Source organism: Salvelinus namaycush, chromosome 19 (assembly GCF_016432855.1).
Source record: "Salvelinus namaycush isolate Seneca chromosome 19, SaNama_1.0, whole genome shotgun sequence".
Classification (NCBI taxonomy): domain Eukaryota; kingdom Metazoa; phylum Chordata; class Actinopteri; order Salmoniformes; family Salmonidae; genus Salvelinus; species Salvelinus namaycush.
Window position 1 is genome coordinate 6,869,495 of NC_052325.1, and position 26,506 is coordinate 6,896,000.

A 26,506-nucleotide genomic window follows, 5' to 3' on the forward strand; every position below is an offset into this window, starting at 1 on the left:
TATGTCCCATAAACATCACAAATGGTCCTTTTGTTCGATTAATTACGTCGTTATATCTCCAAAATGTCCATTTATTTGGCGCATTTGATCCAGAAAAACACCGGTTCCAACTCGTGCAACATGACTACAAAATATTTAATAAGTTACCTGTAAACTTGTTCCAAACATTTCAAACAACTTTCCTAATACAACTTTATGAGTCTGCTATGAATCCGCTATGAGTCTGCTATGACTCCGCTATGAGTCCATTATGAGTCTGCTATGAATCCGCTATGAATCCGCAGACTCCGCAGACTTGATGGCTAATCGATACAATTTAAGACGGGATAAACTGTGTTCAATACAGGACGAAAACAAAGCGTAGCGAGCTTTCAGGTCGTGCGCCTCTAACAAACAGTACACTTCACTCGACCCTCGTTCTGAACTGCCCTACTTCTTCATTTCTCAAAGGAAAAACATCAACCAATTTCTAAAGACTGTTGACATCCAGTGGAAGCGATAGGAACTGCAAGCAAGTGCCACAGAAATCTAGATCCCCATAGAAATCTCATTGAAAAGAGGGTGACCTAAATTTTGTTTTTCCTGGATGGATTTTCCTCAGATTTGCGCCTGCCATATCAGTTCTGTTATACTCACAGACATTATTCAAACAGTTTTAGAAACTTTAGAGTGTTTTCTATCTAAATCTAGCGTAGTGACCATAGTGTTATTGTAGGTTAGCAGTAAAACCTTGAAAACCTGGTACCAATTTCGTTAGCTTGATGGCTAGCAGCTTAGCGTCTCTGTCAAGCAGGCTTCAACCTGTCTGTTAGGCGGGATTCTGGGACAAGAAATAACGATCCTAGCTGTTAAAAGCTAACTGTGTTGTGGAATCCACTCAAAAACAAGTTCGGTATTCGTATTTAAGGAATTTTGCTTATGTTTTAATCAAAATTAACAAAAGTTCATGTCAGTGAACTCATGTCTGTGGAATAAAGATATTTTGTCAGTGAACTCATGTCTGTGGAATAAAGAGATGAGATTGAAAACATGTTTGGCCTTTTCTGCTTAAAGGTAATGCTAAGAAAATTACAAAAAGTTACAAAAGATGGTGTGCATGGATTGTAGCTCTTCTGCAAAATTGGTTTCAGAGAAATCCACACTAAAGCAAGTGGCCAGATTAATTGGTAGCAGAGAAATCCACACTAAAGCAAGTGGCCAGATTAATTGGTTTCAGAGAAATCCACACTAAAGCAAGTGGCCAGATTAATTGGTTTCAGAGAAATCCACACTAAAGCAAGTGGCCAGATGAATTGGTATCAGAGAAATCCACACTAAAGCAAGTGGCCAGATTAATTGGTAGCAGAGAAATCCACACTAAAGCAAGTGGCCAGATTAATTGGTATCAGAGAAATCCACACTAAAGCAAGTGGCCAGATTAATTGGTAGCAGAGAAATCCACACTAAAGCAAGTGGCCAGATTAATTGGTTTCAGAGAAATCCACACTAAAGCAAGTGGCCAGATGAATTGGTATCAGAGAAATCCACACTAAAGCAAGTGGCCAGATTAATTGGTAGCAGAGAAATCCACACTAAAGCAAGTGGCCAGATTAATTGGTTTCAGAGAAATCCACACTAAAGCAAGTGGCCAGATTAATTGGTAGCAGAGAAATCCACACTAAAGCAAGTGGCCAGATTAATTGGTTTCAGAGACATCCACACTAAAGTAAGTGGCCAGATTATTTGTCCAATAAATAGTAGTTGTTAGCCTCCTACTACCACACTGATCTCTTTAGTTTACAGAGATGTGTTTCGCAACACAGACTCATAGCGGACTCATAGCGGATTCATAGCAGACTCATAGTGGATTCATAGCAGACTCATAGCGGACTCATAATGGACTCATAGCGGACTCATAATGGACTCAGCAGAATCATAGCAGACTCATAGCGGATTCATAGCATACTCATAGCGGACTCATAATGGACTCATAGCGGACTCATAATGGACTCAGCAGAATCATAGCAGACTCATAGCGGATTCATAGCATACTCATATCGGACTCATAGCGGATTCATAGCTGACTCATAGCGGATTCATAGCAGACTCATAATGGACTCATAGCGGAGTCATAGCAGACTCATAGCGGATTCATAGCGGACTCATAGCGGATTCATAGCAGACTCATAGCGGATTCATAGCAGACTCATAGTGGATTCATAGCAGACTCATAGCGGATTCATAGCGGATTCATAGTGGATTCATAGCAGACTCATAGCGGACTCATAGCGGATTCATAGCGGATTCATAGCGGATTCATAGCAGACTCATAGCAGACTCATAGCAGACTCATAGCAGACTCATAGCAGACTCATAGCGGATTCATAGCGGATTCATAGCGGATTCATAGCAGACTCATAGCGGATTCATAGCAGACTCATAGCGGATTCATAGCGGATTCATAGCGGATTCATAGCAGACTCATAGCGGATTCATAGCGGATTCATAGCGGATTCATAGCGGACTCATAGCAGACTCATAGCAGACTCATAGCGGACTCATAGCGGACTCATAGCGGATTCATAGCGGATTCATAGCGGATTCATAGCGGACTCATAGCGGACTCATAGCGGATTCATAGCGGATTCATAGCGGATTCATAGCGGATTCATAGCGGATTCATAGCAGACTCATAGCGGATTCATAGCAGACTCATAGCAGACTCATAGCAGACTCATAGCGGATTCATAGCGGATTCATAGCAGACTCATAGCAGACTCATAGCGGACTCATAGCGGATTCACAGCAGACTCATAGCGGATTCATAGCAGACTCATAGCGGATTCATAGCGGAATCATAGCGGACTCATAATGGACTCATAATGGACTCATAGCGGACTCATAGCGGAGTCATAGCGGATTTATAGCGGATTCATAGCAGACTCATAGCGGACTCATAGAGGAGTCATAGCAGACTCATAGCGGATTCATAGCGGACTCATAGCGGACTCATAGCGGACTCATAGCGGACTCATAGCGGATTCATAGCGGATTCATAGCGGACTCATAACGGACTCATAACGGACTCATAACGGACTCATAGCCGACTCATAGCCGACTCATAGCCGACTCATAGCCGACTCATAGCCGACTCATAGCGAAGCATATTTATGTAAGCTTGGGAGATCAGTGTGGTAACACAAGGCTAAGTCGTAGTATCAAGTAGGGTATAAATCGTGGTCTTGGAATTAAGTGTGGCCTGAGTACACTGATGCTCTGTTTATTACATACCCTCTTGTCTTGTCTTTGGCATCATTAAAAGTGAATACTGTTATTTTATCAAATCAATTTTCTGTAATTATTATTTCGTAATTAAGCTAATCATGTAAATGTAATTAACTAGGAAGTCGAGGCACCGCGGAAAATCTTCAGATTACGAAAGTTATAATTTTCCGAATATAACTCTTCAGATATTTTAATATCTGATCAATTAGTCTTCTATTAATGAATTATTCTTTACCTCATGTCAGTCTCATTCCAAACACCGTAAATTGTTGGTTATCTGCACGAACCCAGCCTTTACTATAAATCATCCATACACCAATTGGCTTAGTTAGTAAATAAATGATTAACTAAATAATCACAGAAATGCATAAACAAACAAACAGTAAATATGTTACTAACAAATGATAGGGAAGATTCCCTTGTGGGCTGAGCCGATATGACGGCTTGGTGGACAAAGGGAAGTGGGTGTGGACTGAGAAAGAGCGGGAAAGACAAAAGGGATCACTACACACAGTTGATAATAATGTTCATTGAAATGCTAATCCTTTGCACATGAACACTCACTCATTCGGGAATAATTGCAATCAATATATATTTACGCCATGTGTCGTCGTGATCTCTGTTGGAATCGTCAGTCCGTCTGCTGGAGAGTTCATCCGAGTCTCTTTCTGCTTCCCTGAAGATCAAAGTCTTTCGTGGTTAGAATAGATACTTCAGTGTACCATTCAGAAATGTTCTCATAGAATAGATGTTTTGGCGGTTGTCGGTATTCGCATCCCAGTTTTACACCATTTCTAGCTGCAGACCAGTAATTAGTATCTAAGATTTGCTCTTATTCTGTAGGGATCGATAGTCTCAGAGTTTAACCATTTCCAGCCGTGTAGCCAATGCTCCACGTGGTATGGTTTGGAATTCAATAACTATAGGCAATCACAGCTCACGCTGTGGGTTTGCTCAGTCTAAACTATTCGCAATCACAGCTCACGCTGTGGGTTTGCTCAGTCTTGGTTCTCAAACCTCAGGTATGCGAGGAATGCGTGGTCTGAAGAGGATTTCCTCAGGAGGGTTTTTTATTCGTAACAATAGAAAAGGTGGTTCTTATGACGTGTGATCATGTCTGTGCTCACGGGGGCGGGCCAATGACTTAGTTAAACTTTAAAGGGAATACAATTCTCTCACATTAAAGGTTTAACATCACATTACGTAATTTCACAAATAGTTTCATCTTTACTCATTCATTTTATACAAGAATTAGATGCAAACCCCATAATTGAGAAATGTACACATTCAGAGATATAGTCATGTGTGTTTCCTGTCCTTTGTGAGGTCACCAAATGAAACAAACTCGTCATACCCGTCCCTTAAGTGTCCACGGACTATTCCCACCTTCCCTTAAGTGTGAATGGACCATTCCCACCGTCCCTTAAGTGTCCACGGACTATTCCCACCTTCTCACAAGTGGACATATTGTTTCATTCTCCCATTTTGGGAATTTAGGAGTTGGCCACGTGAAATCCTTTGTTCTCTCTGTGGTCTCTCTCTCTGCATGACCAGGGGGAGAGAGTCTTCGCCAGGAATTTATGGCCTGAGATAACAAAACCTGGGTGTAGGAGAGAGTGAGAGAGAGGGGGAAGCCACGATCTATACCCAGAAAGGGCCACGTCATGACACTTGGTTGACAACTTTTCCATCTAAATTAATCTTTATCAGGTCCAGTAATGTATTGGCGCATAAATGGAGGGAATGGATTATCTGATTGTGCAGAGGGATGATGAGCCGCGCCGGTATCCCTGAGAGGGTTGCAGCTGCTGCTGGGCTGTCCTTCTATCCTTTGATGCGTCACCAGTGATTGACAGGGGGTCACTCTCTGGAGGAGGATCTAGTGGACTCCTCAAGGACCTGTGAAGAGAGAGAGAGGTCAGAGTGGACTCCTCAAGGACTTGTGAAAAGATAGAGAGGTCAGAGTGGACTCCCCAAGGACCTGTGAAGAGAGAGAGGCCAGAGTGGACTCCTCAAGGACCTATGAAGAGAAAGAGGTCAGAGTGGACTCCTCAAGGACCTATGAAGAGAGAGAGGTTAGAGTGGATTCCTCAAGGACCTGTGAAGAGAGAGAGAGAGGTCAAAGTGGACTCCTCAAGGACCTATGAAGAGAGAGAGAGGTCAGAGGGGATTCCTCAAGGACGTATGAAGAGAGAGAGAGGTCAGAGTGGACTCCTCAAGGACCTATGAAGAGAGAGAGAGGTCAGAGTGGACTCCTCAAGGACCTATGAAGAGAGAGAGAGGTCAGAGTGGACTCCTCAAGGACCTATGAAGAGAGAGAGAGGTCAGAGTGGACTCCTCAAGGACCTATGAAGAGAGAGAGAGGTCAGAGTGGACTCCTCAAGGACCTGTGAAGAGAGAGAGATCAGAGGGGACTCCTCAAGGACCTTTGAAGTAAGAGAGAGAGATCAGAGGGGACTCCTCAAGGACCTTTGAAGTAAGAGAGAGAGGTCCGAGTGGAATCCTCAAGGACCTTTGAAGTAAGAGAGAGAGGTCCGAGTGGAATCCTCAAGGACCTTTGAAGTAAGAGAGAGAGGTCAGAGTGGACTCCTCAAGGACCTATGAAGAGAGAGAGAGGTCAGAGTGGACTCCTCAAGGACCTATGAAGAGAGAGAGAGGTCAGAGTGGACTCCTCAAGGACCTATGAAGAGAGAGAGAGGTCAGAGTGGACTCCTCAAGGACCTATGAAGAGAGAGAGAGAGGTCAGAGTGGAATCCTCAAGGACCTTTGAAGTAAGAGAGAGAGGTCAGAGTGGACTCCTCAAGGACCTATGAAGAGAGAGAGAGGTCAGAGTGGACTCCTCAACGACCTATGAAGAGAGAGAGAGGTCAGAGTGGACTCCTCAAGGACCTATGAAGAGAGAGAGAGGTCAGAGTGGACTCCTCAAGGACCTTTGAAGAGAGAGAGAGAGGTCAGAGTGGACTCTTCAAGGACCTGTGAAAAGAGAAAGTTTAGAGTGGACTCCTCAAGGACCTATGAAGAGAGAGAGAGCGATCAGTGGACTCCTCAAGGACCTATGAAGAGAAAGAGAGAGGTCAGAGTGGAATCCTCAAGGACCTTTGAAGTAAGAGAGAGAGGTCAGAGTGGAATCCTCAAGGACCTTTGAAGTAAGAGAGAGAGTTCAGAGTGGACTCCTCAAGGACCTATGAAGAGAGAGAGAGGTCAGAGTGGACTCCTCAAGGACCTATGAAGAGAGAGAGAGGTCAGAGTGGACTCCTCAAGGACCTATGAAGAGAGAGAGAGAAATCAGAGTGGGCTCCTCAAAGACCTGTGAAAGGAGAGAGAGATCAGAATGGGCTCCTCAACCCTCGCCACCGTGAGTGCACCCGTCAACCAGCGCATCTTGTTCTGCACCAACTCTTCATATAACATCTCAGTCCCTCTATTGAAAGAGTCACATCATTACTTCTAACTTTCTTTGTATGGATTCCTGAAACTGTTAGGGGCAAATGGATCATTTTATATATTTGTGATTTATTTATCACATCTTAACCTTTCGCACTTTATAATAATTACCGTGATGCTGTCTGTCATCCGTGGTACTGCCTTCTACTGTCTGGCTGTTGATTATTGGTTATTGATCACCATCCTCATCCCTGACAACACAGCCAATAAATCTTATTGACGTGGTTTGTTTGTTGTTCGTGTAGATGGAGAAAGTGGTCATTGAGGGTCGCGACCCTAAGTTCAGAGGTCATTTCTGTGACATGCCTGTCATTGTTTTGGGTGCTGTCCAGCTGGTCACTAGGTCAGCAGTGTCGGCCACTGTTTCTTAACCTTGGTCCTCTAACGTTACACATTTCTACCTATTCTATGAAGCACCTTTCAAGTTAGGAGTCTAACCAGCAATTATAACAGCTATCTTAAAAAAAAAACGTATTAGCATATTCATTTATTAACTTAAAAAAATGTATAGCAAGGTATAATAACAATTAGATTAGATTAGAGCATCACTGACGTCAAAGCTTCCATAAACAAGTTAAGAAATCAATCAATCAAAGCAACAGAAACACCTTGGTCAACTCATTTATCATCAGGATTTTAAAATGCCCTCTTGCCACCAGAGAATTCAAACGGAATGAATGTTATAAGTGAATCCCGAAAAATGTGAAGCGTGAAAAAATGAAAGCTGGATTTACCTAATTCCGTGGAGACCCGAGGAATGTGAAGAGTTAACCAACACTGTGAACGGGTTTGGCATCGCATTCTTTTATACATTAGCAATGAAGTTAGGTAAGTTGGAACCTCGGTGTAGTAAACAAACCGGTAGTAATGAATTGATCTACAGGACTTTAATGTTGCCATCATGAACAGATGCATTTTGGGTATCTCACAATACATCTAAAGGAGTCCTGTGAGGCCCGTTTTCAGACCAGAACATCTATTTATTCTGTTCCCATGAGCCCTGGTCTATGGAAGGGCATTCTCTTTATCAACCCTGCAGAGCTAGGAAAACAAGACCCTGGGTCCAGCCAATTTGTTCAGACAAATGTGGGGATTTGGGGCCACCGTGGGCTTCGCAGGGACGAGTGCTTAGTGTTTGTGTGCCAAGCACCCCCACCCCCTGATCCACCAAAGCCAGTCCATTCACCATGCCCTTTGTCTGTCCGGGTGGGTTAAAACTTGAACCTGACTACGGCTACGGAGTACGGACCCAACCTATGCCACGGCGCTGTAAAGGATTTCCTGGTTTTCTCCTATTACCTCTTTCTCTTACTCTCACTCTCACTCAATTGAGTTGGCTGGTGTCTGCTAGTGGGGGTGTCCACTCTAGGGGTTGGTTGGTGTCTGCTAGTGGGGGTGTCCACTCTAGGGGTTGGTTGGTGTCTGCTAGTGGGGGTGTCCACTCTAGGGGTTGGTTGGTGTCTGCTTTTGGGGGTGTCCACTCTAGGGGTTGGTTGGTGTCTCTTAGTGGGGGTGTCCACTCTAGGGGTTGCCCCCCTCTTTCTATAGGCCCCAGTGTATTAGTCTAAGTGGTTCTAGACAATCTGATCGGTGGCTGGGCCTGGCGGGGCGGAGGAGCGGGCCTCCCTGGCATGCTGATCAGAGGATTAGGCCGAGCGGCTGCATCAGGTCAAGAGAGAAAGAGAAAGGCGTGTGGGGGAAGATGAGGTACATGCCGGTCCCACACTACATTTCGAACTCACCCACACCGCTAGTCCAGGCTGGGTTTCTCCCCTCCTCTCCTCCTCTCCTCTCCCCTCCTCTCCTCCTCTCCCAGATAGATGTGTATTAATGTCTAGATAGAGGTGTATTAATGTCTAGATAGAGGTGTATTAATGTCTAGATAGAGGTGTATTAATGTCTAGATAGAGGTGTATTAATGTCTAGATAGAGGTGTATTAATGTCTAGATAGAGGTGTATTAATGTCTAGATAGAGGTGTATTAATGTCTAGATAGAGGTGTATTAATGTCTAGATAGAGGTGTATTAATGTCCAGATAGAGGTGTATTATTGTCTAGATATTAATGTCTAGATAGATGTGTGTTAATGTCTAGATAGAGGTGTATTAATGTATAGATAGAGGTGTATTAATGTCTAGATATTAATGTCTAGATAGAGGTGTATTAATGTCTAGATAGTAATGTCCAGATAGAGGTGTATTAATGTCCAGATAGAGGTGTATTAATGTCCAGATAGAGGTGTATTAATGTCTAGATAGAGGTGTATTAATGTCTAGATAGAGGTGTATTAATGTCTAGATAGAGGTGTATTACTGTCGAGATAGAGGTGTATTAATGTCCAGATAGAGGTGTATTAATGTATAGATAGGTGTATTAATGTCTAGATATTAATGTCTAGATAGAGGTGAATTAATGTCTAGATAGAGGTGTATTAATGTCCAGATAGAGGTGTATTAATGTCTAGATATTAATGTCTAGATAGAGGTGTATTAATGTCTAGATAGAGGTGTATTAATGTCCAGATAGAGGTGTATTAATGTCTAGATAGAGGTGTATGTCTAGATAGAGGTGTATTAATGTGTAGATAGAGGTGTATTAATATCTAGATAGGTGTATTAATGTCTAGATAGAGGTGTATTAATGTCTAGACAGAGGTGTATTAATGTCTAGATATTAATGTCCAGATAGAGGTGTATTAATGTCTAGATAGAGGTGTATTAATGTCTAGATAGAGGTGTATTAATGTCTAGATAATGTCCAGATAGAGGTGTATTATTGTCTAGATAGAGGTGTATTAATGTCTAGATAGAGGTGTATTAATGTCTAGATAGAGGTGTATTAATGTCTAGATAGAGGTGTATTAATGTCTAGATAGAGGTGTATTAATGTCTAGATATTAATGTCCAGATAGAGGTGTATTATTGTCTAGATAGAGGTGTATTAATGTCTAGATAGAGGTGTATTAATGTCTAGATAGAGGTGTATTAATGTCTAGATATTAATGTCTAGATATTAATGTCCAGATAGAGGTGTATTAATGTCTAGATAGAGGTGTATTAATGTCTAGATAGAGGTGTATTAATGTCTAGATAGAGGTGTATTAATGTCTAGATAGAGGTGTATTAATGTCTAGATAGAGGTGTATTAATGTCTAGATATTAATGTCCAGATAGAGGTGTATTATTGTCTAGATAGAGGTGTATTAATGTCTAGATAGAGGTGTATTAATGTCTAGATAGAGGTGTATTAATGTCTAGATAGAGGTGTATTAATGTCTAGATAGAGGTGAATTAATGTCCAGATAGAGGTGTATTAATGTCTAGATAGAGGTGTATTATTGTCTAGATAGAGGTGTATTAATGTCTAGATAGAGGTGTATTAATGTCTAGATAGAGGTGTATTAATGTCTAGATAGAGGTGTATTAATGTCTAGATAGAGGTGTATTAATGTCTAGATATTAATGTCCAGATAGAGGTGTATTATTGTCTAGATAGAGGTGTATTAATGTCTAGATAGAGGTGTATTAATGTCTAGATAGAGGTGTATTAATGTCTAGATAGAGGTGTATTAATGTCTAGATAGAGGTGAATTAATGTCTAGATAGAGGTGTATTAATGTCTAGATAGAGGTGTATTAATGTCTAGATAGAGGTGTATTAATGTCTAGATATTAATGTCCAGATAGAGGTGTATTATTGTCTAGATAGAGGTGTATTAATGTCTAGATAGAGGTGAATTAATGTCTAGATATTAATGTCTAGATAGAGGTGTATTAATGTCTGGATATTAATGTCAAGATAGAGGTGTATTAATGTCTAGATAGAGGTGAATTAATGTCTAGATAGAGGTGAATTAATGTCTAGATAGAGGTGTATTACTGTCTAGACAGAGGTGTATTACTGTCTAGATAGAGGTGTATTAATGTCTAGATAGAGGTGTATTAATGTCTAGATAGAGGTGTATTACTGTCTAGATAGAGGTGAATTAATGTCTAGATAGAGGTGTATTAATGTCTGGATATTAATGTCAAGATAGAGGTGTATTAATATCTAGATATTAATGTCTAGATAGAGGTGTATTAATGTCTAGATAGAGGTGTATTATTGTCTAGATATTAATGTCTAGATAGAGGTGTATTAATATCTGGATAGAGGTGTGTTAATATCTAGGTATTAATGTCTAGATATAGGTGTATTAATGTCTAGATAGAGGTGTATTAATATCTAGGTATTAATGTCTAGATAGAGGTGTATTAATATCTAGGTATTAATGTCTAGATAGAGGTGTATTAATGTCTAGATATTAATGTCTAGATAGAGGTGTATTATTGTCTAGATAGAGGTGTATTAATGTCTAGATAGAGGTGTATTATTGTCTAGATAGAGGTGTATTAATGTCTAGATAGAGGTGTATTAATATCTAGATATTAATGTCTAGATAGAGGTGTATTAATATCTAGATAGAGGTGTATTAATATCTAGATATTAATGTCTAGATAGAGATGTATTAATGTCTAGATAGAGGTGTATTAATGTCTAGATTGAGGTGTATTAATGTCTAGATAGAGGTGTATTAATGTCTAGATATTAATGACTAGATAGGTGTTTTAATGTCTAGATAGAGGTGTTTTACTGTCTAGATAGAGGTGTATTAATGTCTAGATAGAGGTGTATTAATGTCTAGATAGAGGTGTATTAATGTCTAGATAGAGTTGTATTAATGTCTAGATAGAGGTGTATTATTGTCTCGATAGAGGTGAATTAATGTCTAGATAGAGGTGAATTAATGTCTAGATAGAGGTGTATTAATGTCTAGATAGAGGTGTATTATTGTCTAGATAGAGGTGAATTAATGTCCAGATAGAGGTGAATTAATGTCCAGATAGAGGTGTATTAATGTCTGATAGAGGTGTATTAATGTCTAGATATTAATGTCCAGATAGAGGTGTATTATTGTCTAGATAGAGGTGTATTAATGTCTAGATAGAGGTGTATTAATGTCTAGATAGAGGTGTATTAATGTCTAGATAGAGGTGAATTAATGTCTAGATAGAGGTGAATTAATGTCTAGATAGAGGTGTATTAATGTCTAAATAGAGGTGTATTAATGTCTCGATATTAATGTCCAGATAGAGGTGTATTATTGTCTAGATAGAGGTGAATTAATGTCTAGATAGAGGTGTATTAATGTCTAGATAGAGGTGTATTACTGTCTAGAGGTTTATTACTGTCTAGATAGAGGTGTATTAATGTCTAGATATTAATGTCTAGATAGAGGTGTATTAATGTCTAGATAGAGGTGTATTAATGTCTAGATAGAGGTGTATTAATGTCTGGATAGAGGTGTGTTAATATCTAGGTATTAATGTCAAGATAGAGGTGTATTACTATCTAGATATTAATGTCTAGATAGAGGTGTATTAATGTGTAGATAGAGGTGTATTAATGTCTAGATAGAGGTGTATTATTGTCTAGATATTAATGTCTAGATAGAGGTGTATTAATATCTGGATAGAGGTGTGTTAATATCTAGGTATTAATGTCTAGATAGAGGTGTATTAATGTCTAGATATTAATGTCTAGATAGAGGTGTATTATTGTCTAGATAGAGGTGTATTAATGTCTAGATAGAGGTGTATTACTGTCTAGATAGAGGTGTATTAATGTCTAGATATTAATGTCTAGATAGAGGTGTATTAATGTCTAGATAGAGGTGTATTACTGTCTAGATAGAGGTGTATTACTGTCTAGATAGAGGTGTATTAATGTCTAGATATTAATGTCTAGATAGAGGTGTATTAATGTCTAGATAGAGGTGTATTACTGTCTAGATAGAGGTGAATTAATGTCTAGATAGAGGTGTATTAATGTCTAGATAGAGGTGTATTAATGTCTAGATATTAATGTCTAGATAGAGGTGTATTAATGTCTGGATAGAGGTGTGTTAATATCTAGGTATTAATGTCAAGATAGAGGTGTATTACTATCTAGATATTAATGTCTAGATAGAGGTGTATTAATGTGTAGATAGAGGTGTATTAATGTCTAGATAGAGGTGTATTATTGTCTAGATATTAATGTCTAGATAGAGGTGTATTAATATCTGGATAGAGGTGTGTTAATATCTAGATATTAATGTCTAGATAGAGGTGTATTAATGTCTAGATATTAATGTCTAGATAGAGGTGTATTAATGTCTAGATAGAGGTGTATTAATGTCTAGATAGAGGTGTATTAATGTCTAGATAGAGGTGTATTCATGTCTAGATAGAGGTGTATTAATGTCTAGATATTAATGACTAGATAGAGGTGTTTTAATGTCTAGATAGAGGTGTATTAATGTCTAGATAGAGGTGTATTAATGTCTAGATAGAGGTGTATTAATATCTAGATATTAATGTCTAGATAGAGGTGTATTAATGTCTAGATAGAGGTGTATTAATATCTAGATATTAATGTCTAGATAGAGGTGTATTAATGTCTAGATATTAATGTCTAGATAGAGGTGTATTAATGTCTAGATAGAGGTGTATTAATGTCTAGATATTAATGTCTAGATAGAGGTGTATTAATGTCTAGATAGAGGTGTATTAATGTCTAGATAGAGGTGTATTAATGTCTAGATATTAATGACTAGATAGAGGTGTTTTAATGTCTAGATAGAGGTGTTTTACTGTCTAGATAGAGGTGTATTAATGTCTAGATAGAGGTGTATTAATGTCTAGATAGAGGTGTATTAATGTCTAGATAGAGGTGTATTAATGTCTAGATAGAGGTGTATTAATGTCTAGATATTAATGTCTAGATAGAGGTGTATTCATATCTAGATAGAGGTGTATTAATGTCTAGATAGAGGTGTATTAATGTGTAGATATTAATGTCTAGATAGAGGTGTATTAATATCTAGATAGAGGTGTATTAATGTGTAGATAGAGGTGTATTAATGTCTAGATATTAATGTCTAGATATTAATGTCTAGATGGAGGTGTATTAATGTGTAGATAGAGGTGTATTAATGTCTAGATATGAATGTCTAGATATTAATGTCTAGATAGAGGTGTATTATTGTCTAGATATTAATGTCTAGATAGAGGTGTATTAATGTCTAGATAGAGGTGTTTTACTGTCTAGATAGAGGTGTATTAATGTCTAGATATTAATGTCTAGATAGAGGTGTATTAATGTCTAGATATTAATGTCTAGATAGAGGTGTATTAATGTCTAGATAGAGGTGTATTAATGTCTAGATATTAATGTCTAGATAGAGGTGTATTAATGTCTAGATAGAGGTGTATTAATGTCTATATATGAATGTCCTGATAGAGGTGTATTAATGTCTAGATAGAGGTGTATTACTGTCTAGATAGCGGTGTATTACTGTCTAGATATTAATGTCTAGATAGAGGTGTATTAATGTCTAGATAGAGGTGTATTAATGTCTAGATATTAATGTCTAGATATTAATGTCTAGATAGAGGTGTATTAATGTCTAGATAGAGGTGTATTAATGTCTAGATATTAATGTCTAGATAGAGGTGTATGAATGTCTAGATAGAGGTGTATTAATATCTAGATAGAGGTGTATTATTGTCTAGATAGAGGTGAATTCATGTCTAGATAGAGGTGTATTAATGTCTAGATATTAATGTCTAGATAGAGGTGTATTAATGTCTAGATATTAATGTCTAGATGGAGGTGTATTATTGTCTAGATAGAGGTGTATTAATGTCTAGATAGAGGTGTATTAATGTCTAGATAGAGGTGTATTAATGTCTAGATAGGTGTATTAATGTCTAGATAGAGGTGTATTAATGTTTAGATAGAGGTGTATTAATATCTAGATATTAATGTCTAGATATTAATGTCTAGATGGAGGTGTATTGTCTAGATAGAGGTGTATTAATGTCTAGATAGAGGTGTATTAATGTCTAGATAGAGGTGTATTAATGTCTAGATATTAATGTCTAGATATTAATGTCCAGATAGAGGTGTATTATTGTCTAGATATAGGTGAATTAATGTCTAGATAGAGGTGAATTAATGTCTAGATAGAGGTGTATTAATGTCTAGATAGAGGTGTATTAATGTCTAGATATTAATGTCCAGATAGAGGTGTATTATTGTCTAGATAGAGGTGTATTAATGTCTAGATAGAGGTGTATTAATGTCTAGATAGAGGTGAATTAATGTCTAGATAGAGGTGAATTAATGTCTAGATAGAGGTGTATTACTGTCTAGATAGAGGTGTATTACTGTCTAGATAGAGGTGTATTAATGTCTAGATATTAATGTCTAGATAGAGGTGTATTAATGTCTAGATATTAATGTCTAGATAGAGGTGTATTAATGTCTAGATATTAATGTCTAGATAGAGGTGTATTAATGTCTAGATATTAATGTCTAGATAGAGGTGTATTAATATCTAGATAGAGGTGTATTATTGTCTAGATAGAGGTGAATTAATGTCTAGATAGAGGTGTATTAATGTCTAGATATTAATGTCTAGATAGAGGTGTATTAATGTCTAGATATTAATGTCTAGATATTAATGTCTAGATGGAGGTGTATTATTGTCTAGATAGAGGTGTATTAATGTCTAGATAGAGGTGTATTAATGTCTAGATAGAGGTGTATTAATGTCTAGATAGAGGTGTATTAATGTCTAGATAGAGGTGTATTAATATCTAGATATTAATGTCTAGATATTAATGTCTAGATGGAGGTGTATTATTGTCTAGATAGAGGTGTATTAATGTCTAGATAGAGGTGTATTAATGTCTAGATAGAGGTGTATTATTGTCTAGATAGAGGTGTATTAATGTCTAGATATTAATGTCCAGATAGAGGTGTATTATTGTCTAGATAGAGGTGTATTAATGTCTAGATAGAGGTGTATTAATGTCTAGATAGAGGTGTATTAATGTCTAGATAGAGGTGAATTAATGTCTAGATAGAGGTGTATTAATGTCTAGATAGAGGTGTATTAATGTCTCGATATTAATGTCCAGATAGAGGTGTATTATTGTCTAGATAGAGGTGTATTAATGTCTAGATAGAGGTGAATTAATGTCTAGATAGAGGTGTATTAATGTCTAGATAGAGGCGTATTAATGTCTAGATAGAGGCGTATTAATGTCTAGATAGAGGTAAATTAATGTCTAGATAGAGGTAAATTAATGTCTAGATAGAGGTGAATTAATGTCTAGATAGAGGTGTATTACTGTCTAGACAGAGGTGTATTACTGTCTAGATAGAGGTGTATTAATGTCTAGATATTAATGTCAAGATAGAGGTGTATTAATATCTAGATATTAATGTCTAGATAGAGGTGTATTAATGTCTAGATAGAGGTGTATTAATGTCTAGATAGAGGTGTATTATTGTCTAGATATTAATGTCTAGATAGAGGTGTATTAATATCTGGATAGAGGTGTGTTAATATCTAGGTATTAATGTCTAGATATAGGTGTATTAATGTCTAGATATTAATGTCTAGATATTAATGTCCAGATAGGTGTATTATTGTCTAGATAGAGGTGAATTAATGTCTAGATAGAGGTGAATTAATGTCTAGATAGAGGTGTATTATTGTCTAGATATTAATGTCCAGATAGAGGTGTATTATTGTCTAGATAGAGGTGTATTAATGTCTAGATAGAGGTGTATTAATGTCTAGATAGAGGTGTATTAATGTCTAGATAGAGGTGAATTAATGTCTAGATAGAGGTGAATTAATGTCTCGATATTAATGTCCAGATAGAGGTGTATTATTGTATAGATAGAGGTGTATTAATGTCTAGATAGAGGTGTATTAATGTCTAGATAGAGGTGTATTAATGTCTAGATAGACTTAATATCTAGACATTAATACACCTGTAATCTAGACATTAATTACACCTGATCTGATCCTTAATTGGCGACCTCTATCTAGACATTAATACTCTATCTGACATTTACATCTCATCTAGACTTAATATCTAGGACTATAATACACCTCTATCTAGACATTATATCTAGACATAATCACCTCTATCTGACAGTTAATACCTCTTTTACGTAATACAAAACCTCTGTCTAGACAGTAATACACCTCTATCTAGACATTAATACACCTCTGATCTAGACATTAATACACCTCTATTCTAGACATTAATACACTCTATCTAGACATTAATTCACCTCTATCTAGACTTAATACACTCTATCTAGACATTAAATACCCTCTATCTAGACATTAATACACCTCTATCTGACATTAATCCACCTCTATCTGAGACATTAATGATTCACCTCTATCTAGACATTAATCTATCACCTCTATCTAGACATTAATAAACACCTCTATCTATACAATAATACACTCTATCTGACTTCATTCACCTTAGCTAGACATATCCTCATCTAGCACTAATACCTCTACTTACATTAAGATCTAATAATACACCTCTATCTAGACATTAATACACCTTCTAGACATTATACACCTCTATCTAGACATTAATCACCTCATCTAGACATTAATATCTAGACATTATATCTAGATATTAATACACCTCTATCTAAACATTAATACACCTCTATCTAGACATTAATACCCCTCTATCTATACATTAATACACTCTATCTAGCATTACATACACACCTCTATCTAGACATTACTACACTATCTATCATAGACATTAATACACCTCTTCTAGCACATAACACCTCCATCTAGACATTAATCTATCAGACATTAATATCTAGACATTAATACACCTCTATCTATACACTCTATCTCTACATTAATCACCTCTATCTAGACATTAATTCACCCTATCTAGACATAATACACCTCTATCTGGATATTAATACACCTCTATCTATACATCATACACCTCTATCTAGACATTAATATCTAGACATTAATCACCTCTATCTAGACATAATACACCTCTAAATCTAAAAACATTTAAAATTTACCCTCTATCTAGACATTAATACACCTCTATCTAACATTAATACTCTAGACATTAATACACCTCTATCTAGACTAATATCTAGACTTAATACACCTCTATCTAGACATTAATATCTATACTTAAACACCTCTATCTAGACTTAATACACCTCTATCTAGACATTAATATCTAGACATTAATACACCTCAACAGATATCTAGACATTAATACTCTAGACTTAATACACTCTATCTAGACATTAATACACCTCTATCTAGACATTAATAACCTCTACTAGAATTAATATCTAGACATAATACACCTCTATCACTAGACATTAATCCTAGACATTACACTATACTAGAACTTATACACCTCTATCTATACTAACACCTCTATCTAGACATTAATACACCTCTATCTCTAGAATTAATATCTAGACATAATACACCTCTATCTAACATTAATCTCTAGACCTCATATCTAGACATTAATACACCTCTATATACAATTATTAAACCTCCATCTAGACTTAATACTCTAGACATTAATATCTAGACTTAATTAATACACCTCTATCTAGACATTAATATCTAACTAATACACCTCTATCTAGACATTAATATCTAGACATTAATCATACATCTTCATATCTCAATAACTACACTTATCTACTTAGATTCTCAATCTACGACAATCTAATACACCTTATTAATACAATCTATCTAGACATATACACCTCTATCTAGACATTAATACACCTCTATCTAACATTAATCACACCTCTATCTAGACATTAATTCACCTCTATCGAGACTAATACACCTCTAGACTAGACATTAATACACCTCTATCTAGACATAATACAACTCTATCTAGACAATCATCACTCTTATCTAACATTAATACCCTCTATCTAGACATTAATACACTCCTCTATCTAGACATTAATACACCTCTATCTAGACATAAACACCTCTATCTAGACATTAAAACACCTCTACTATCATTAATATCTAGACATTATACAACACCTCTATCTATAGACATTATACACCTCTATCTAGACATTAATAAACCTCTATCTAGACATTAATACACCTCTATTTAGACATTAATACACCTCTATCTAGACATTAATACACTCTATCTAGACATTAATACACCTCTATCTAGACAGTAATACCTCTATCTAGACATAATACACCTCTATCTAGACAATATACACCTCTATCTAGACTAATACACTCTCTATCAGACATAATACACCTCTATCTAGACATTAATACACCTCTATCTAGACATTATAATATCACCTCTATCTAGACATTATACACCTCTATCTAGACATTAATACACCTCTTATCTAGACATTATACACCTCTATCTAGACATTATACACCTCTATCTAGAACTTTAATACACCTCTATCTAGACATTAATCACCTCTATCTAGACATAAAACACCTCTATCTAGACATAATACACCTTATCTGACATTAATATCAGACATTAATATCCTAGACCATTAATCACCTCTATCTAGACATAATACACCTCTATCTAGACATTATACACTCTATATCTAGACATTAATATCTAGACATTAATACACCTCTATCTAGACATTAATCACCTCTATCTGAGACATTAATACAACTCTATCTAGACATTAATACCCTTATCTAGACATTAATACCCTCTATCTAGACATTAATATCTTTAATACCCTCTATCTAGACATAATACACCCTATCTAGATCAGTAATACACCTCTATCTATACATTAATACAACCTCTATCAGACATTCATATATAGACATTAATACACCTCTATCTAGACATTATAACACCTCTATCTAGACATTAATATCTAGACATTAATACAACCTCTATCTAGACATTAATACACCTCTATCTACTATTCTATTAGACATTCATATCTATCATAATACTCTATCTACACTTAATACACCTCATCTAGACATTAATATCTAGACATTATATCTAGATATTAATACACCTCTATCTAGCATTAATACACCTCTATCTAGACATTAATATCTAGACATTAATACACCTCTATCTAGACATATACACCTCTATCTAGACTAATACACCTCTATCTAGACATTACTACACCTCTATCTAGACATTAATATCACGACATCTATCAGACATTAATACACCTCTATCTAGACATTAATACACCTCTATCTAGACAATAATACACCTCTATCTAGACATTAATACACTCATCTAGACATTAATACCCTCTATCTAGACATTATACACCTCTATCTAGACTAAACACCTCTATCTGACATTAACTTTCTAGCATTAATACAGACATTAAACACCTCTATTTAGACATTAATACCCCTCTATCTAGACATTAATCACCTCTATCTAGACATTAATAACCTCTATTTAGACATTAATACACCTCTATCTATAGACATTAATACACCTCTATCTGCCATTAATACACCTCTATCTAGACATTAATACACCTCTATCTAGACTTAATAACCCCTCTATCTATACATAATACACCTCTATCTAGACATAATCACCTCTATCTAGACATATACACCTTATAGACATAATACACCTCTATCTAGACATTAATTACAAATACCATCTATACAATAATACACCTCTATCAGACATTAATACACCTCTATCTAGACATTAATACACCTCTATCTGACATAAATACCCTCTATCTAGACATTAAACACCTCTATCTAGCATTAATATCTAGACATTAATACACCTCTATCTAGACTTTAATACACCTCTATCTAGACATTAATACACCTCTATCTAGACATTAATATCTAGACATTAAATCTAGACATTATAAAACCTCTATCTAAACATTAATACACCTCTATCTAGACATTAATCACCTCTATCTAGACATTAATACTACCCTCTATCTAGACATTAATACACCTCTATCTAGACATTATACACCTCTATCTAGACATTAATACACCTCTATCTAGACATTAATATCTAGACATTAATACTCTAGACATTAATAACATATCACCTCCTATCTAGACATAATACACCTATCTGACATTATATCAGACATTAATACACCTCTATTAACATTAATACACCTCTATCTAGACATTAATTCACCTCTATCAGACATTATACACCTCTATCTAGACATTAATACCCTCTATCTAGACATTATACACCTCTATCTAGACAATATAATACACTCTATCTGGACATTAATATCTAGACATTAATACACTCTATCTAGACATTATTAACCTCTATCTGACATTAATTCACCTCTATCTGACATTAATCACTCTATTGACATTAATCACCTCTATCTAGACATAATACACCTCTATTCTAGACATAATACACCTCTATCTAGACATTTAATACACCTCTATCTAGACATTAATATCATTAATCACCTCTATCTAGACATTAATACACCTCTATCTAGACATAATTCACCTCTATCTGACAATAATACACCTCTATCTAGACTAATACACCTCTATCTAGACATAATACAACATCTATCTAGACATTAATACACTCTATCTAGACATTAATACCTATCTAGACTAATAACACCTCTTCTAGACATTAAAACACCTCTATCTAGCATTAATATCTAGACATTAATACACCTCTATTATTAGACATTAATACACCTCTCATCTAGACATTAATACACCTCTATCTAGACATTAATACACCTCTATCTAGACATTTAATAACACCTCTACTAGACGTAATACACTCTATCTAGACATAATCACCTCTATCTAGACATAATACACCTCTATCTAGACATATACACCTTATCTATACAGTAATAAACCTCTATCTAGACATAATACACCTTATCAGACATAATACACCTCTATCCAGACATTAATACACCTCTATCTAGACATTAATACACCTCTATCTAGACATAAACACCTTATCTAACATAAACCCTCTATCTATCATTAAGATCAATATTAATACACCTCTATTAGACATTATACACCTCTATCTAGACATTAATACACCTCTATCTAGACATTAATACACCTCTATCTAGACATAAATACACCTCTATCTAGACGTAATACACCTCTATCTTAGACATAATACACCTCTATCTAGACATAATACACCTCTATCTAATAATACACCTCTAATCAACATATACACCTCTATCTAGACATTAATCACCTCTATCTAGACATTAATACACCTCTATCTAGACATAAACACCTCTATCTAGACATTAACACCTATCTAGCATTAATCTAGACATTATACCCTATAGACATTATACACCTCATTAGACATTAATACACCTCTATCTAGACATTAATACACCTCTATCTAGACATTAATACACATCTATCTAGACATTAATACACTCTATCTAGACATTAATATCACTCTATCTAGACAATATACACCTCTATCTAGACAATAATACACTCCTATCTAGACATTAATATCTATGACATTAATATCTAGACATTAATACACCTCTATCTAGACATAATACACCCTCTATCTGACATTATACTAGACATTAATAACCCTCTATCTAGACATTAATCACCACTATCTACATTATTCACCTCTATCTAGACATTAATCACCTCTATCTAGAATTAATACACCTCTATCTAGCACATATACACCTCTATCTAGACATTAATACACCTCTATCTAGACATTAATACACCTCTATCTGACATTAATACCCTCTATCTAGACATTAATATCTAGACATTAATACACTCTATCTAGACATTAATCTATCTAGATATTAATACATCTCTATCTAGACATTAATCCGCACTCTATCTAGACATAATACACCTCTATCTAGACATTAATACTCTAGACATTATAATAACACCTCTATCTAGACATTAATACCTAGATATTATACACCTCTATCTATACAATAATACCTATATATTAATACACCTCTATCTAGACATAATACACCTCTATCTAGCATTAAATCTAGACATTAATACACTCTCTATCTAGACATTAATACACCTATATCTAGACATTATACCTAGATATTAACACCTCTATCCAGATATTAATACACCTCTATCTAGACATTAATATCTAGACAATATACACCTCTATCTAGACATTAATACACCTCTATCTAACATTAATACACCTCTATCTAGACATTATACTAGATATTAATACACCTCTATCTGACATTAATATCAGACATTAATACACCTCTATCTAGACATTACACCTCTATCTAACATTAATACACCTCTATCTAGACTTAAACTACACTCTATGACATTAATCCACCTCTATCTAGACATTATATCACCTCTATCTAGAATTAATACACCTCTATCTAGAATTAATACAACTCTATTCTAGACAATTAATACACCTCTATCTAGACATTAATACACCTCTATCTGACATTAATCACCTCTATCTAGACATTAATACACCTCTATCAGACATTAATCACCTCTATCAGACAATAAATACACTCTATCAGACATTAATACACCTCTTTCTAGACATTAATACACCCTATCTCTAGACATAATACACCTCTATCTAGACATTATACACTCTATCTAGACATAACAACACCTCTATCTAGACATTAAATCAACCTCTATCTAGCATACTATCTAACATTATACACCTCTATCTAGACATTAATACACCTCTATCTAGCATTACTATCTAGACATTAAAACACCATCTAGCATTAATATCTGACATTAATACATCCTATCTAGACATTAATATCTAGAATTAATACACCTCTATCTAGATATTTAATACACTCTATCTAGACATTATATCTAGACATTAATACACTCTATCTAGACATTAATACACCTCTATCTAGACAATACTACAAACCCTCTATCTAGACATTAATCAACCTCTATCAGAACATAATACACCTCTATCTAGACATTAATCCCTCTATCATAGACAATAATAAAACCTCTATCTAGACATTAATATCTAGACATTAATACACCTCTATCTAGACATTATACTAGATATATACACTCTATCGAACCTTAATACTAGATATTAATCACCCTCTATCTAGACATTAATACACCTCTATCTAGACATTAATATCTAGACATTAATACACCTCTATCTAGACATTAATACCTAGATAAACCCTATATCTAGACATTAATACACCTATATCTAGACATTAATACCTAGATATAACACCCTCTATCAGATTAAACACTCATCTGACATTAATACATAATATTACACACCCTATCAGATATTAATACACCTCTATCTAGACATTAATATCTAGACAACTAATACACTATCTAACATTATACACCTCTATCTAGACATTAATACACCTCTATCTAGACAACTATAATACACCTATCTGGACATTAATATCTAGACATTAATACACTCTATCTAGACATTAATACCCCTCTATCTGGACATTTAATTCACCTCTATCTAGACATTAATTCACCTCTATCTAATATAATACACTAGTAACAATAATACACCTCTATCTAGACAATAATACAACTCTATCTAGACATTAATACACCTCTATCTAGACATTAATACACCTCTATCTAGACATAAAAAACCTCTATCTAGACATTAAAACACCTCTATCTAGTACATTAATATCTAGACATTAACACCTCTATCTAGACATTAATACACCTCAATCTAGACATTAATACACCTCTATCTAACATTATATCTAGACATTAATACACCTCTATCTAGACATTAATATCTAGATATTAATACACCTCTATCTAGTATTAATCCACCTCTATCTAGACATTAATATCTAGTATTAATACATCTTATCTAGACATTAATACACTCTATCTAGACATAATACACCTCTATCTAACATTAATACACCTCTATCTAGACAATAATACCCTCTATCTAGACATTAATATCTAAGACATTAATACACCTCTATCTAGAACATAAGACCTAATATTACTAACACCTCTATCTAGACATTAATACACCTCTATCTAGACATTAATACTCTAGACATTAATAACACCTCTATCTAGACATTATACCTAGATTTAATACACTCTATCTAGACATTAATACACCTATCTAGACATAATACCTTATTAACATATCACTCTATCAGACATTAATACACCTCTATCTAGACATTAATCATCTATGACATAATACACCTCTATCCTAGACATTAATACACCTCTATCTAGACATTAATATCTAGATATTATTAATACACCTCTATCTGACATTAATTCCAGACATAATACATCTCTATCTAGACTTAATACACCTCTATCTAGACATTAATATCTAGACATTAATACACCTCTATCTAGACATAATACACCTCTGTCTAGACTAATACACCTCTATCTAGACATTATCACCTCTATCTAGACATTAATTACCTCTAATCTAGACATTAATTTACCCTATCTAGACATTAATACCCTCTATCTAGACATTAATACACCTCTATCTAGACATTAATACACCTCTATCTAGACATTAATACACCTATCTATACAATAATAACACCTCTATCTGACATTATATCTGAGACATTAATCACCTCTATCTAGACATTAATTCACACCTCTATCTAGACATTAATACACCTATATCTAGACATAATACCTAGATATTACACCTCTAATCCAGATTAATACACCTCTATCTAGACATTAATACACCTCTATCTAGACATTAATACACCTCTATCAGACAATAATACACCTCATCTGGACATTAATATCTAGACATTAATACACCTCTATCTAGACATTAATCACCTCTATCTAACATTAATTCACCTCTATCTAGACATTAATACACCTCTATCTAGACATTAATACACCTATCTAGACATAATACACCTCTATCTAGACAATAATACACCTCTATCTAAGACATTAATACACCTCTATCTAGACATTAATACACCTCTATCTAGACATTAATACCCTCTATCTAGACATTAATACACCTCTATCTAGACATAATAACACCTCTATCTAGACATTAATACACCTCTATCTAGACATTAATATCTAGACATAATAACCCTCTATCTAGACATTAATACACCTCTATCTAGACCATTAATACACCTCTATCTAGACATTAATAATCTAGACATTAATACACTCTCTAGCTGCAACTATTAATACCCTCTAGACATTAATACACCCTCTATCTAGACATTTTAATACACCTCTATCTAGACATTCATATCTAGATATTAATACACTCTATCTAGACATTAATACACCTCTATCTAGACAATAATACACTCTATCTAGACATTAATAACCCCTCTATTGACATAATACACCTCTATCTAGACATTAAATCATCTAGACATTAATAAACCTCTATCTAGACATTAATACCTAGATATTAATACACCTCTATGACATATACCCTCTATCTAACATTAATTCTAGACAATAAATACACCTCTATCTAGACATTATACACCTCATCTAGACATTAATATCTAATATTAATACACCTCTATCTGACATTAATATCAGACATTAATACTCTACTCTGACATTAATACACCTCTATCTAGACATTAATTCACCTCTATCTAGACATTAATATCTAGACAATTAATACACCTCTATCTAGACATAATACACCCTCTTTAGACATAATACACCTCTATCTAGACATTAATATCCACTCTATCTAGACATTAATATCTCTTACACATCTATCTATCTGACATTAATTTACCTCTATCTAGACATTAATACACCTCCTATCAGACATTAATACGCC